This window comes from Sipha flava, unplaced genomic scaffold (assembly GCF_003268045.1).
Source record: "Sipha flava isolate LNK unplaced genomic scaffold, YSA_version1 70_pilon_pilon, whole genome shotgun sequence".
Taxonomy (NCBI): Eukaryota; Metazoa; Arthropoda; class Insecta; order Hemiptera; family Aphididae; genus Sipha; species Sipha flava.
The window spans coordinates 828,720-844,943 of record NW_020273610.1 but is presented as its reverse complement, the minus strand read 5'-3'; positions in this window follow the sequence as shown (position 1 = coordinate 844,943).

The window sequence follows — 16,224 nt, the reverse complement described above, 5'->3', positions numbered from 1 at the left end:
CGTCCTTCCCGTTCTGAAGTTCGGCTCAGTTTTCTGGTACCCTAACGACTCTGTTGATAGTGACACGATCGAGGAGGTCCTGAGAAAAATCCTCTCCGCATGGTCGTCTCCAGACTCAATATTCCACGTCACCCTCACGACTATTCAATTTTTAGGTTTTGTTCATTATTACTGTTATATTATTATTTTTAATTATATTCTGTCCGTATGTATAAACAAATCTAAGTCAAACGGCTATAATATAATAAAATATGCTATTTTTTTAATATTTATTTTTTTTTTTTTGTAAAAGTCTGTTCGGCTATCTTTATTACGAAATTATTAGATAGCTCAACTTAAAATTGAAGTAATACAAACTATTTTTATTGATGTAGAGGCTGATCTACTTAACCTAGCATCATTGCTCAAAATCGTATTGATTTCAACTTCATAAGAACCGTTTACCAATATCAGTGGATCAATAATAAATGAGCACAGGTAAACAGAGATCTTTACGCACAATAATGAAACAAATTATGTGAAAAAAAAAAGCGTATAAATGATTGATTAAAATAAATGTTACTATAGTAAAAGTGAACAATAACACAGGCACATAGTGAAAATAAAATAAAACGCATAGTCAATGAATCAAATATTTCGAGTAATTTTTTTTACGTAATAAAAATATTATAAAATTCATAATAAATAAAAAAACAATGACTCCGAGCTATTCTTTTAAATAATATAAATATTTTTTTTTTCAACAGCGCAGGAGCGACTACAAAATGCGTTACGCTGTTGTGCATTTGAAATCGTAAATAACTACATATAGAAATTGACACGCGTCAAAATTAACGAGTTAAGAACCAACCGGATCTGAATCACGTAATCTGGTAATAAAAAATTTTCTTGTTCTCGCTCAATTATCGGGTGACATCGAACCGTCGTAACATCAATATTAGTCACCCGTTTCTGTATCATGTGAGATACCACCAGTACTTTTTATTTTTTTTTTTTAAGTCTTCCTCGTCGACAGAAAAAACGATATTTTTCCGTAACTTTCAATAAATTATGACATCGGATTTTTTCCAACATAACTCTAATCAGGTTCCGCACATAACCGATAGTAACAATAATAATATTTAAAAACACGTTCGTTAAAACATTTACACGGCACGGAAAACGTTCAACGTGGTATTATAATACAAGTTTAACAAAACATATCACTTAGTATTCGATTGGTCAGTGTAAGCATAATTATTTTTAATTGCAACGCAGTTAGTTGCTGATACTCGCGCACCGATAGCGTTCGGAATCCCGGATAAGGTACGAACGTAAAACATTTGAACTTTCCGAACAATGAAACTGCGTTCGCATCGCACCGTCCGTCGGGTGCCGGGAAACGATATTTGAACGCGACAAGGCAGACAATCACGATACGGTGTACATTACCGCCACTGAACCTTGTGTTTTTCGTTTGAAGAACTTGCCATCCGTGCAAAGAAAAAATCATCTCGAGTAACTCGAGTTGCGGACTACGTATAAACACTTTATAAATGAAGAATTTAAAAAAATAATACTTTATCGTTTTGCGTCGAATAGTCTCTAAATCAATACCGTTCTTACGGAACATTTTAAATACAACCGTGTTTATCCATGTTGTAACACGAACGACTAAAAAAATGTGCGCATCTAGGCCGGAGCCCGAAACCGTCTCTATCCTTATAAATGTGATATTCCGAAAATCGTTTTCAGTTGCACCTACATAACTCGATTTTAATTTAAATGTTTTTGGAGAAACGTTTGGTTCTTACTACTCATAATATATTGCCTACTCGCATTTCTGCAAGCGAAGGCTGAAGCCACAGCTTCGTAGAATGTCTATTCAAGCCACTTGTGCTTGTACAAATATCGTATACATTTTTATAATCAAAATCAAAATAAAGATAACTGACGACCCCGATCTTGTTGACATCTTAACGTAATGTCGGACTAGTCACGTTTCCATTTCTAAAATGTACGCACGTGCAAATGGATAGTATATCTTACGGAAATCAATATAAAGCTATGACATTTTTAATCGTATCATACTCCAAATGGTTTACGTACTAAAATTATGTTTTCAGTAGTTAAATTATCGTAACTAAATTTTTTTCTTTTCTTTTATGAGCCGTGTTCAGAATTTTACCATTTTCACGGAGATCCTTCTGTTCGCATCGTCCCGCGTGCCTTCTTATTGTTAACGTTCAACGTATTTTCGAGTAAATTTTCAAGTACGGTAACAAATAAAATGTTTAACCAGTTGAGTACGTACTTTTTGTATCATCCGTTGATCAGTGGAGTAACCGTGGGGAGGAGGGTAACGGGTTATAATTCCCCTGAAATGTCTCTTATTTTGCAAAACATGCAATCATTTTAAGACATAAGTATGATGTTATATCATGTCATCATCAAACAATTTTCGAGGTTTCAATAAACTAAATAACAACACGTTTTTTCGTTTCGACTTTTGGTTCAATCGACTTATTAAAATTAAAAAGTTTGTATTTATGTGGAAAATAATTGAACACTTAAACCGTCCTCCCTCCAAATATATTTCTGGCTACGCCACAATCGTTTTTTATACTATGAATGTTTTAAATGTTAGCAGCGATTTTCGACCGGCGTCGTCCTGCATGCATCAGACGTCCGTCGTCGGTTGCTGTCAACGCCTATTAATCGATTTCACTTAAGCGGATACGATTTTTGTTGTCTATATATTATTCTCCTCTCGGAAACGATTGAACTAATACAATAGGATGTCAAATAAACGTCAACATACACGTCAAGAACAGAAAAAAACAAAATATTAAAAAAAAAATACCGAGGGAAACGGTCGGAGACGAACTTGCAGGCAAATTTTAAAGCCAGTTTGCGTAATACACTCGTGACTTTGCGCGTTTCGGCATCCCGAGTACAGCATCCTTCGGACAATACGCTAATGGCGCGCGGAGACGAGATTTTGACCGGAAAAACATCAAGCCCTGAAACATCGGAGTTACTGTTATTATTTCGTTGTCACCATCCGTGACACAACCGCACCGGAGCTCGTTGATCCCTTCGCGGGGGACTTAAAACGTCCATGACGTTCGATCGACACGAGAACATGTCATTTACGGTTCCATTGGTATTCGATAATCATAGTCCGGAGCCCTGACGAACCGCACGCGGAACGACACATCTGATCGGTGCAGCGAATATTTCCGTCAGCCGACTGTACGATCCAGTTTTTTTTATTTTTTTCGTTCGTTTACTCGTATGTGTTTTATTTTTTTATTTCTATACCGTGCACATTTTATAATAGGCTACCGCTCGCGAAAAATTTATGGTACCGTCTCCAACAGCGTACGCTGAATTATAAATATTTAATCAGTCAAGTTGTTCAACTAGCGTGCTATGTGTGTGTGTGTGTGTGCGCGCGAATATACATATTATACGCATAATAATTATGTACATGTATGCATAAACGTACTGCATGCGACTTGTGTAAATGTATTATGTAATATTTGGTACTCGTATTTATAATTTAATTGTATCATTACTATTTACTCGGTACCTACTCTTACACGTTCGTTATACTATTAAAATCCATTTTTTTTCCAACAACGTAACAACGTACATATATGTACGTTTAATGTTTGTTCGATTCGTTTACCGCACACCGGTTGTATTTTGAATGCGCCTCATACATGTTGCCGAATGTTACGAATAACATTTATAATTACGTTTTTAATAATAATACTTGATGTAGAATAGAAAAAAATCGACTTACCGATAAAAAATTGTTAAAAACAATAATAAAAAAAACGTCGGTGTAATTTTGACACGTATTTATATTTTAAATACGAGAAACTGTATTGAAATATTATTTTGACCATCGTATTGTACAAAAAAAAAAAAAAACCTACAGTACAATATACGTTGACGTTAAGGCTGAGACACGATTGAGCATAAAACACCTTTTTTGCGACACGATTGAGCATAAATTGTCAGCGTATCAAAGAAAATTGAAACACAAAAGTAAATCAACACGATTGAGCATAAAAAACTCTGCAACGTTTTCAATTTTGAACTGTATTATAGGTACAAAAATATTTATTTAAATAATTATAATAATTCAATATATATAAAATATCATATTTTCATAGTCAATAACTGTTGTCCATGTATGCTATTCTGAGAGAAGGTTCGCCAACAATCTATAAGCAAATTATTATATTTTAGTAAAAAAGTACTATATTATATAATTATTTCTTATTTTTCTCCACCATGATTGTCCTAAATGAAATCTACATCTCATTATTTTAATAAATCCAAACACGTATGTTATTGCCTGATGAGCTCCAATTTCAAAATCAACATGAAATGTGTTTATTTGCAAATAACGAACGAACACTGATATTATTTCTATAATAATTTTGGAATTGTATCTTAATTATCTTATATTTTCCCCCGATGCAAAATATTTAAAAAGTCGTTTTGCTCCGGAACTAATTTATTAATCGATAACATTGTCGATAAAGCTGAGGGGCTCGGCTCACGGCTCCCGTCAGATATCATAATAATTGGTGTAATAATAAGTTAAAATAATAAATTACAAAATGTTGGCAACGTGAATGTGGCGACATCGCATAAAGTATTCTATGCTCAATCGTGTTGCTAAAAAGGTCTATGCTCAATCGTTTTATGCTCAATCGTGCTTTCCCGGACGTTAAAATCGCCGAGAAATCTTTTCAAACTCGAAGCACGTAACACATGTCGAGGCAATAAAAGCTATATTGTAATCTGTCTTCCCTTCTCTCTTCTCGTACTCAACCCTACGATCGGTTTCGCAGTCGGACACGCGCTCGCCACTCTTTCGGAACGTATCAGGTGAACATTTTCGTTTTGATTTCCACGCGATTTTGTCCGTATGTGTTGAAACATTTGTAATTACTTGTGTACACATATTGCGTGGTATAATACGTGGTAGCGAGAGAGAGTTGAAGGGGAGAGAAAAAAAAATCCTCACGTTTTTATCTGTTGCTTAAAACACTTCAACGTCTCACCCAACGGTTATTAATGAGCTTCGACGGTATAATAATATTATTTATATGTATCGCGCGTACGTGTATACACGCGGCGACTTACATATGCCCCGAAAGGAAATTGTAAATACGTGTAATTGCATCGGAATATAATATATTACATACGTACGAGCAATACGTTCGGACGACGGCGGAGATCGGTTGTTCTTGACATTTTTTTTTTTTCATTCTTATAACTCAATATTTTATAAGAAGTGTATGAAATCGCTTATTGATAGGTAAGTTATTCTGCATACGATACGAATATAAACCGCGACGTGACCGTGTAATGGTATAGCGCAATGAGTGTACTCTATACTAAACTATAGGTATACTATAGGTACTCGCGTAAAACCGTATGAATTTACGACTGCTGACGGTGCATTGTGCTCGAGGTCGGTCCGCATCGGACGCGAAACACTCGCACGATAACATATGTGTATTTTTATGATGTAATGGTGAATAAATTACAATACCCATTCGTTCGTCGGCGTTTTAGGTCTGTATCTCGCGGTGCACTTGTTTCGCTCGGAAAAACGCTCAAACTCCAAAAGTCACCGGGTCGCGTAGCCCTGCAACTGAAATACCGTCGCCCCGGACTGCGGTAAGTTTTAGTCGAACACCGATGGAAATATTATCGCGGTTCCGTCCTGTTATTGTGCGTTGCTTCCGGAGTCATCCTAGAGAACCTCGGAAACAAACATGTACACGTCATCAACACGTGTTTCGAAACACCGATCTCGTGCTCGGGGTGTGGGGTGCGAAGTCCGATGTTTTGTCCGATCGTCAGCTCTATCGATTGCAATTATTGCTAAGATTTCTTATTGAGCTTTTGAATAGCCTTATTGTCTGAACGTTCGAAACAATCGTACTGCAATACGAACGCGAATACGAAACGCTGTTGACGATTTAGTTCTTCCGTTGATTTCACGACGAGTAATTCAGACGAAATAGTCAGCGGCCAGGTATTGATTCGGTTTAGTCGATCATTAATTATGGAAACATACGGTCTTACGGTACAGCCAAAAAAAAAAAAAAAAATCTGTAAAAAGTGTACTGCCGTGTAAAAATAAACGATTGGTTCATTTTCAAAAGCAATCCAACGACATGATAATCCGACATCGTATGATTGTATTATTGTCGAAAACCTAATAAAAAAAAATCGCCGAATACTACTCTATGCATTTTGCGTCGGAACAAAACGAAAGATAACGGAAAACTAGACGAGTGGAGTACCAAGAAAAATCGTTGAAACAACAGTGGACGGGATCAACAGTGAAGTGCACGTCGTTAGATAAGCCATTGTCGTGCTAGGAGAAGTGCGTCGTTAGGCAGCGCCAAAGTTAAAAAAAAAAAAAATAAATATTTACGTACGCCCGACGAGATATTACTATCGGTTTGTATTAAGAAACGTTTTTTTTACGATACATTTTCAGAAAGTAAGTATTACGTGCACATAACGTTATGATATCGTGACGAAGACGTCACGTCTGCAACACCGTTTGATCGGTTTGCTGCGGTTTCTCCGTCCGGTAACCCTTCAGCTCCTCGAATCCGTCTTTTCCCGCGTACACCGCGACTCGTTTCCCCTTACTTTTATTTGACCCAAGTCCTTCGAAACGGCTTTTTGGATCGCCTGCGACGACTTTTCGTTCGACCGTCGCGACGCGCAGCAGACGCGCCCAATCGTTCCGTCCCCATACCGGCTTTTGCGCTATCGTATAACGCGCGCCTGTTCTTCCATTGCCCCGTCCAGCACTACCACCTCGTTCCACTGTTCTTTCCGTCCGATGAATACCGGTATTGCACAGGGATCCCGGATTCGTTTTTTAAAAATACTGGATATTTTAAATCGTACCTATTTTTGAAATTCACATTGTTGTTAATTTGGGGAGGGAGTGAAGGCACTTAGCAATTAACATATTTTATAAAATGAAATGTGTGATGTTTGTCACACAAATTCTTTGTAAACATTTAGGAGCTAAAATTACATTCGGCCTGGATATAACATTTCATTTTCCTCGCAGTTACTAAATACACTATAAAATAAAGTTATAAACACAATATTCGTTACTTCGAACAAATATAAACCATAATTAAAATTAAAATTAAAAACAGATGATTAGGAGACGGCTATTTTTTTAGATTTATTTTTATAATCAAATATTATCAATTATCATTTGATTTATGGTATTATGGTTTATCAATACTAAAAAAAATATACAAAGCTTAACGATATTAAAAAAATTAATTTTCAAAATAAGGTGCACACGAAATGGATTGTACAAAATACGGGACAGAAGTGTTATTTTTATACTTGCGTCGGGACACCGAGACACTTTATTCAAATACGGGATCCCTAACGTTGCAATGGATAGTATTTTGCTCGACGCACGGCGCAGCGTACACCGTACGGGTACACGCGCGCACGACGTTGTTCGAATCGGCCGTGGGCCTTTTTTTTTGTTGCGTATTTCGCCCATAAGCACCGCGTTTCTTCGACCGACTCCGAACACGAATATTATAATATTATTATAATATTTAATTATTTAATATAATAATAATTATCTTGCGCGCTGGTCGCGGTAGGTACGCGCCCGACTCGCGTACCCGACGAATTAATATACGATGTCGAGATTGTTTTTTTGTTTTACGACAAGGGCAAGAAGGAGAACGTTGAAATATTCCAATCCCGGCCGTAGACGTTCATTATATTATCTCCGTTCGAGTCGTCTAATATCGCCTTGCTCGGCGGATTTCCATTCGATAACACCATAAATTTAAATACGATTTACACAACACAATATTTGAATACGTACCGCGGCTCACGTATGTATATATATATACGTATTACACGTTACGCGCGTACTCTATAAATTATAATTAATCAACGGCCGACGCGGTATATTTTATGTATACATAGTATATGTTAATCTTCAGGTGTATATCAAAATGATTTGTAAATTAATTACATTCTACAAACAATGATGACCCGGTCCAGTACGTATATCTGTATTATACGACCGTCGACTACGTTACATAATTAAGTCGTTAATTTTATACCAAATGTATATAATGTGCTCGCGTTACGTGTATTATAATATTGTATAGTGTAAGCAATACATACCAGTTCCATCGTTTAATTTATGTTAAGTTTTTTTCCTAACAAAAAATATGTCGACATTCGTTCCGTGACGTTAGTCATTGCGGCCGTACAATTATATCTGAGCTCGTCCAGACGCACCTGTACAATACATTATTATTATTATTATTATTATTATTATTATAGTACTAGTTTAATCCATAATGGATACTTCTAATTTAACATTTTTTCATCCATCTCGTCGGCAGTGAATTTTTTTTTCACCATTCGGTGTTCTAACATGTCATTCAGTTATATGCTACGATTATTATACCGTCCGGGTGACTGCTGAAAAAAATTGCTCGTTTAGATGGGTTAATAAATAATCGTTTTTAAAACATCAAATGACAAAACTTCAGATTCAATTAGAAAATCCTATAACAAACACAACATAATTCTCGGTATCAAAAAAATAAACAAAAACATATCAGACCTAATGAACTTCAAATCGCTCATATTTAAAAATATTATCCTCGCGTCATCCCCTCCTTGGAAGTGGAATATAACACCCAATACCCGATCACTTGAACTGAACAAAATTTTTCTTCCGATATCAATCACGAAAAAATGACTTGTCGATTTAGCGAGGATTAGAATTGTATCGATGAAAAAAAAATAAATAAAATTTTTGATTTTATTCGATTTAAAGAGAGTTGAACATTTTTTATAACACTCTTAGTTATTCATAATGTTATTCGATAAATAAGTACAAACTAGAATAAATTAACAGATAAATCATTTTGAAATGCAGTCGAACTTATAAGGTATTTTTATTCACATTTTTCTTTTTAACATCGTAAATCGAAGACTGAAGGCGGCACTGACGTTGATCGTTTCGCCTTATCGTTTATTTTAGTAAACATGAGCCCGTCAAATCGTGCACAAAATACAAATCAATTCGATGTGACGGCTAAAAGAGACCCTTCGAATTCGACTTCGGCGTACGTTTAACACGTATAATAATAACGTAATACGTAATAAAACTCATGTATGATATAATAATAATAATACATAACGATCACATTTATTCGAATCTATGTACGGTTAATAAACTCGATTTATAGAAGGTTCCGACCAGAGTATTCGAACGTTTTCGAGGAGATCTACGTGTTTTTTTCGATGTTTTTGTCGGGGCCATTCATTTGGATCCGTACAGGGTTTTCGAACTACCGAGGTTCGAACCGTCGGCAGTCCAACGTGGCTGGCGGACGCGCTGCGACCGGAACGAGAAAGGAAACCGAGGTGTCGCGCCGTACCAGAGGTGTCCAGGGCCGTTCTCTATGGCGTTTCGAACACGTCCGAACGACTAGGCATTATGCAGCACATTTCGAATGCAATGATTTTGTCCATCTACCCCTAACTCCCGACAGAAATCCTTCTCCAGATCACCGATCGAATCGTTTGGAAACACGTCCACGACCTCGGGAATTCGCACCCGGGTACCGGCGACGGTTTCGGACGAGCAACGGTTTGCGCCCGTAAGGAGGAAGGGGGGGTCGGACCGCTTGCGAGTCGGACGTAGAGTATCACGACGATTAATGGGCGGTAATGCAGATCCATTACGGGTGCTCGTAAATCGTATTCCGTTTTCGTTTTCACGATTTTTTTCGATTTTTTTCTTACACGTTGAAGCGTACGACCGCGTTTACAGATTCACCGTCGATGGTCGCGGTCGTCATTGTGGATTCATGTGGATCGGTACGCGAACTCGACTCGGCGCGCGTTCACCGTACGCCTGTACGTACGTACTTGCACACCAGTGGCGTATATGGGAGAGGGCCTAGTGGGCTACACTATAAACCTATAAACCTCACTGAAATGTTTTAAAAAACTTAAAAATTATTTTAAACTTTCGTTACATTTCAATGGTGTTTTATGCTTATTTAGAATTTGCGACCAACGTCAAATCGTTTTGGGACATTCTGTAAATGAAATGTAGACAAGTACCTATTGCGTCTTGTTAATAGTTCTTAGACGGCGGTGGTAATTTAACTCTGTCCATAGTAGTCCCTTTTGAAAATATTTTCTGCACACGTGTCCCGTTGTCCGTAGGCGCGTGTGTAGCTTTACGGTGATCTTGAAAAACGTCGTCCGGATACGTCCGACTATCGTTGCAACAGCCGTTCCCGATGCGAAAACCCGCGATGCGCCGATACGTTTCGTTCGTTCGTTTCCTGACACCCCGGACGTGTACTCGGACGCGAACGATTTGACAGGTGGTGCACCGGGTCGGCGAGAATCATTTTTGTATCGACGAGAACGTTTACTTACACTTGCTCGGTCAAGATATACACACCACTCGTACAAACTTGTACATGCTTTAGTGCGATAAAAGTTTTCAAATTTGCATCTTACGGCTACGGCGCGAATGAGATTTTGTATAAAAGGCTGAGACGACGGGCCCCGGGGCTCTAGCCCTCCTCGAGACAGTGAGCCGGTAATTCTAGGGGGTGACAGGACCGGAGATTCATTTTTTCGGGGCCGTGCGAAGAAAATAAACGGTAGTTTTCTGTAAACAGCTGATATGTGAACGCGAGTGCTGCCGTCGACGTTTTGTAGATCCGGAGCGTTCCTCGTGCACTCCGAAACGGCGAGGCGACCGGAAGAACGTCGATTTGAACGCACCGAAATCTCGCTAGATAAAGTTGGTGAAACATTTCGTGTCAGGTTTTCTTGGCATTGCGGGCAAACAGACTAAATTTATAGTTATAATTTACAACAACAATTTCAATCACCAAGTAAACATAAACAGTATTACGTGACCTGACTGAATTAGAAATGAACTTTATGAACTCGATGAATTTATCGGAAACCATACGAAAACCAACAGAGTGGATTTGATGCGCGATTAGATAGAGAGCCCTATAAAGTTGGATAAAGAACAACGGTTCGTTCAAATGGAAGACAGGAACAGGACAACGAATCTATTGCAAATGCTTGTTAATATATTCATGAACACTGTTGTGCAGTTGTAACGTTGGAGTGGTGCGTCAGACATAATGTATTATAATACAGTGTCGTGCATGATGTATCGCACGTTGCGATACATTTTATTTTATTTTTTTCAAGCGCATTTATTCCCTATGACTATTAGTGTTTGAGTGCTGCTCCATTTCAATTTTAGTCGCGTATAACAACAACGCGACACATTACAATTCACTAAGATGATAGAATATTCATTTGTGCAGTAATCGTCGATGGTATTCTGTTTTGTTTCAAATATTCCGTAGAAAATACCGAAAACAGCAATTGTACAGCCGATTGGAAGATGGAAAATTTCCAATTTTTTCCGAACAGTTTACAATCAGTAATCGTCGTCTGAGATATCATACGTACGCCGGACCGAAAAACATTTCCCCGAGATTACCGTAACAAAAGAAGCAAACAATAAGCAAGGGCTAGCATTTAACTCGACGTAAAACAATTTCAACTGGCGGTTTCCATAACATTGTACATCGTACCGATTGTATTAAACGTTTCGGTCGTGAACCGGTTTAGCCGGGGAAAAGTACAGAAGAAAATGGTCAAAGACGATCGTAATAAATACGTTTTTTTCCGACAGTGGTGGTTTAGCGTTTCACGGCTTGGAAATCGCACGTCTACAACGGCCACGCGCGCCAAGAGACGTCCGAAATCGAGTGCGGGCGACCAACGGACGTGCGTCCAAACGGTTTTCGGAGCTGTGCGCGGCGAACAGGCGTACATAACATTATGTACCGTATACTCGTACAAGTCGAAACGGAAATAACTGTTCGATTGTGTAATAGCGTTTATTTTTCTCCGCGGCTTGATGGGTCCGATTTATGATTTTACGCCGAAGGAAGTGGTCGGAGCAACCGTCTGCCGTGAGAACGAACCATTGCATGCGCCGTACGAAACGAATAATAATAATAAACGTCGTGTAGGGGAAAAAAAATAAGAATAAAAAACGACCGAGACCGATTTAACCGCAACGTCGCGGGCCTCGTTTCGTGCGATGATCGATCGTGTCGATTGTATCCGCGTGGACGTAGAGGTGTACGCCGTGAAAAGACGAAGAGTGGATTTTAATTTTTTTAGTAAACACTCGGAGTGCCCGAACGGGTACCCCGCGAAAACACTCGGCGATTAGACCGATATCGATCGGTGATGAATCGGCGTACGGTTTCCGGTCGTGTGGCTGGATCGATAATCATTCAAACCAACAACGGATCCCCCGGACGGTCTTACATCACTGTCGAAAGTTTCTGACCGTCGTGTACCGCGACGGGTGTACTGCTGTAACGTGCAACACTAATGTTTTCAGACGCGGAGAAATTTCGCAGTCCGCGTTACGATCGGCACGAACTTGAGACATAGGGGAAGAACAGCAACACAAGAAACGCCGCCCTCGTTTAATCTTAATCCGTACAAATATGCAGTGGATTCCATCTGGCGTAAGCACCGGTTGATACGGGTAAAATGGTCCAGTCACTTGGGACACCAATGTGTGCCGACCGAGTTAAAAAAAAAAAAAAAAAAACTACCGCCATATAACCTGGCCTTCGGTTCGGTTTATGTGGGCAATATTTATTTCATCGTAACGTTAGAATACGTATTCACAACTAGTACAACGATTCTTACACATTTCCGTAGGTACGATCATAATTATTATGGTCGTACCTACGAGAATGTGTAAAAAGTAAAAATAAAGTAATAAAGTAAAAGTAAAAGTAGTAAAAATCGATAACTTTTTAACCTCATCGGGATTTTATTGCCAGTTGAATTTAATGTGTAGCAGTGTATAAAAAAACAATGGTGTATAGTTCTGCCGAGAGCAACAGAAAAAATAATAAATAAAAATATAACGATAATCTTTTAGCTTTCATTCTACTAACTAAAACATTACGTTTACATTACAGTAAAACTGTAACGATTGTTGTCGAGTTAATCGTTACAGTTTTACCGTTTCAGCGCGATCGTGAACGTTTTCGACTATGTCTCGAAAAGTTCTTTCGAGGAAAAAATTCGGACAAAGTGAAGTCTCGTTCTCTATGCACTCAACAACGTAAAATCTTTGAAAAATTTTGCGTCTCGAGATTATATTATTCATTATAATTTTGTATATTTATTTATCTATTAATTTTATTTTTACATTTTTTTTTCTCCAATTGTATGGTGTACGCGTGCAAAATAAAAACTTTTCGATATTAAAAATGTTGGCATTTTCAAATTAGGTTTGGTTTATATGGCCAATCATTTAATGCGGGCAAATGGATTTGGTCTCAACGTGTACGCATTGAGCAGATAATATAAATAAACAATATTGGGATCATGGTTTTAAATAAATATACACGAATAAAGTAAAAAACAAATTAACGGAGTATGCGTATATTAGAAAGAGAAGTCACCGCCGTTGGTCCAATCGCATGCAGATGCGTCAGGGTAGTTGGTGTTGATCTAGGGCATAGAATGTGCGAACGGAGCCAATACACGCGTTTGACGAGCAGGAACACTGAAATCGACAAGTTCAAGAAACGGGTTGAGATGAATTTCGTCATCGATTGAATCGATGAAGCTGGATCGGATGACTCGCCAATAAACCAAGGATGACTTCGTAATAATTCAACAGGAATTCCGATCATCTCTCTCCTGTACCAACAGCCAGAGGTGGAACTAGAAACTTTTACGCCCGGAGAAAATGTTTAAATTACGCCCTATCATAGACTAATAATTAAATACTCTTCTCGAGGATTTTTTTTCAATAATTGATATACAATCATACTTATTGATTTTTAACCTAATATAAGTATTTAACAAAGTTAAAAATATCAAATTAGTTGTTATTAATTACAAATATTATACCTTCTAAAATTTTACGTCCGGAGATGAATCCCCGTCTTCCACCCCTAGTTCCACCCCTGCTAGCTACACTAACAGCTCACAGGATGCGAAAAAAATAACTGACCGCGTACTGCTCAACACGGGTTCAACAACTCGAACGGACGCCTCGACGTTAACCGGAATCGATTTCTGCATTTTACACCCTGCATATGTATCCCGGTATCCCGCATCAACCTCAGTCACCTTATAAGTTGTTATTAGGCACATTAATTATTAGCAGCCTTGCTACTTGGTCAGTCGAATGCTTAGAATTGGTAAAATTTATAAATTTCTATGTCCCTCGGCGAAAAACTATACTAACTTTTTGCGCACAACTGCACACAACTATAATTACGCTACAAATCTTCCTTCGTTTATGTCCACTAGATTAGCTAATAATATCCGAATCGATCTTTTTGATTGTAATTCAATTTGGTCGTTTTATAACAATATCATTAAATTCGTTAAATTTGACTATTGTTAATATTAATTTTTTTTAACCGTCGTTCAATTTTACGGGGTTCTTTTTATCAATCATCTATTATTACATGCATGCGTGTACACCATGTATTGGACTCCGGCCCGTTTAAATTACAATAAATAAATGAATAAAATGATAATGCCGTACACTCGTATTTTGTTTCGTACTCGTTTTTTAGTATTACCGGCTGCACTCGTATAACAGGTACGTACGAGCCGGTAATTAGAAACAGATTTCCCGCCGAACAGATGGTACAATAATGTAAAACACTCCGGGCGATCGATCGATCACCGCGACTATCTTATCATCGGTGTGCGGTACATAACGGCCGCGTTTAAAAAAAATTAAAAAAAACACACAAATATATATATATATATATACGTATAAACGATGCGATTTTACGTCCAGATATTTTATTATTATTATCGGTAGTAATGGTTGTAACATTACATCCTCTCGCGTCGCCGTCGTCGTCGTCGTCGGACCTGCATCGCTTGATGCCCCGTGATTGGCAAACAATACACGTGGGTGTGCGTGCAGTGTTTAGTAGACGTAACAATAATATCTGCCTCGTGTGCTCATTACGACCACTGTTCTTGTTCGCGTCGTTTCTCGTCTTCGACGATATAACGGTTTGAACGAATGCTATTAATCGGGACTCGGAACGCTAGACGTCGAAAAAACGATGAAATATCTGATACGCGTTCGAAAAAAAAAAACAACGTTTCGTACAACTGTTTGTTGATGATCTTTAAATAACGAACGAAAAATAATTGTAACCGACAAAACGCAACAAACAGTCTTAACCTTTTAATCACCAGTCATCGTAATGCCAACAACCCAACAGAAATCTTCAAAGACTTTACTCCAGTTCAATACCGTTGCTGTTCCTTTTAGTTCTTTTCTCATTTGAACCGGTGTCAATTTTTCTTTCGCGTTACCAACTCTTACACAAATGTACACATAATTTACTACTAATTTTTCTCTCGTCAAAAAATCAATTATACGCCGCGAGTACAAGGGACCTTTTGCGCGTTTAACATGGTGCGTACAACGTTATCGGTCCAACAAATCGGTTCGTGAGGTTTGCAGATCGATGCGGACTGTTCTCGAATTCGCGAGCTTCGACGTAGAAATATTTCAAATATATCAAAAGCGACCGTCGCCGTTTACACCGTGGTTCCATCACGATTCCCAAACGGAGACTTTAACTACCGGAACGTACGGGATGGCGCCGAAGAATCACATAACCTAATAACGCGTTGTTCTACGCATACTTATCCCTCTCCCTGTGCACTATGCATTTCTCTTTTTCTCGCGCGAACCCGTTGGCCAGTCTGACAGTGGCGTCGAAATACTCGAGAGACCGATTCGGCGGGAACGCGTGTCACCACAGCCGCAGCCGAGTATTGCGCGCGCAGGATACGCTTGTACGAAAATGAATACGTTCATTACAAATGTTTCTTGAAATTTTCGCATTTACAGTATTCTTTGTAAACACGTGTCCCGGGCCCAGAGGTACTACACTGACGTATGTGCGCACGAATATCGCGACCGCTTGTACGGTATGTTATGTTCCCGGAGCACTTAAATAATAACTAAATAACAAATACATATTTATACACATGCAGCACGTACCTAAGGATAAATCGCTCGTCGCGCACGTACGGTTTACC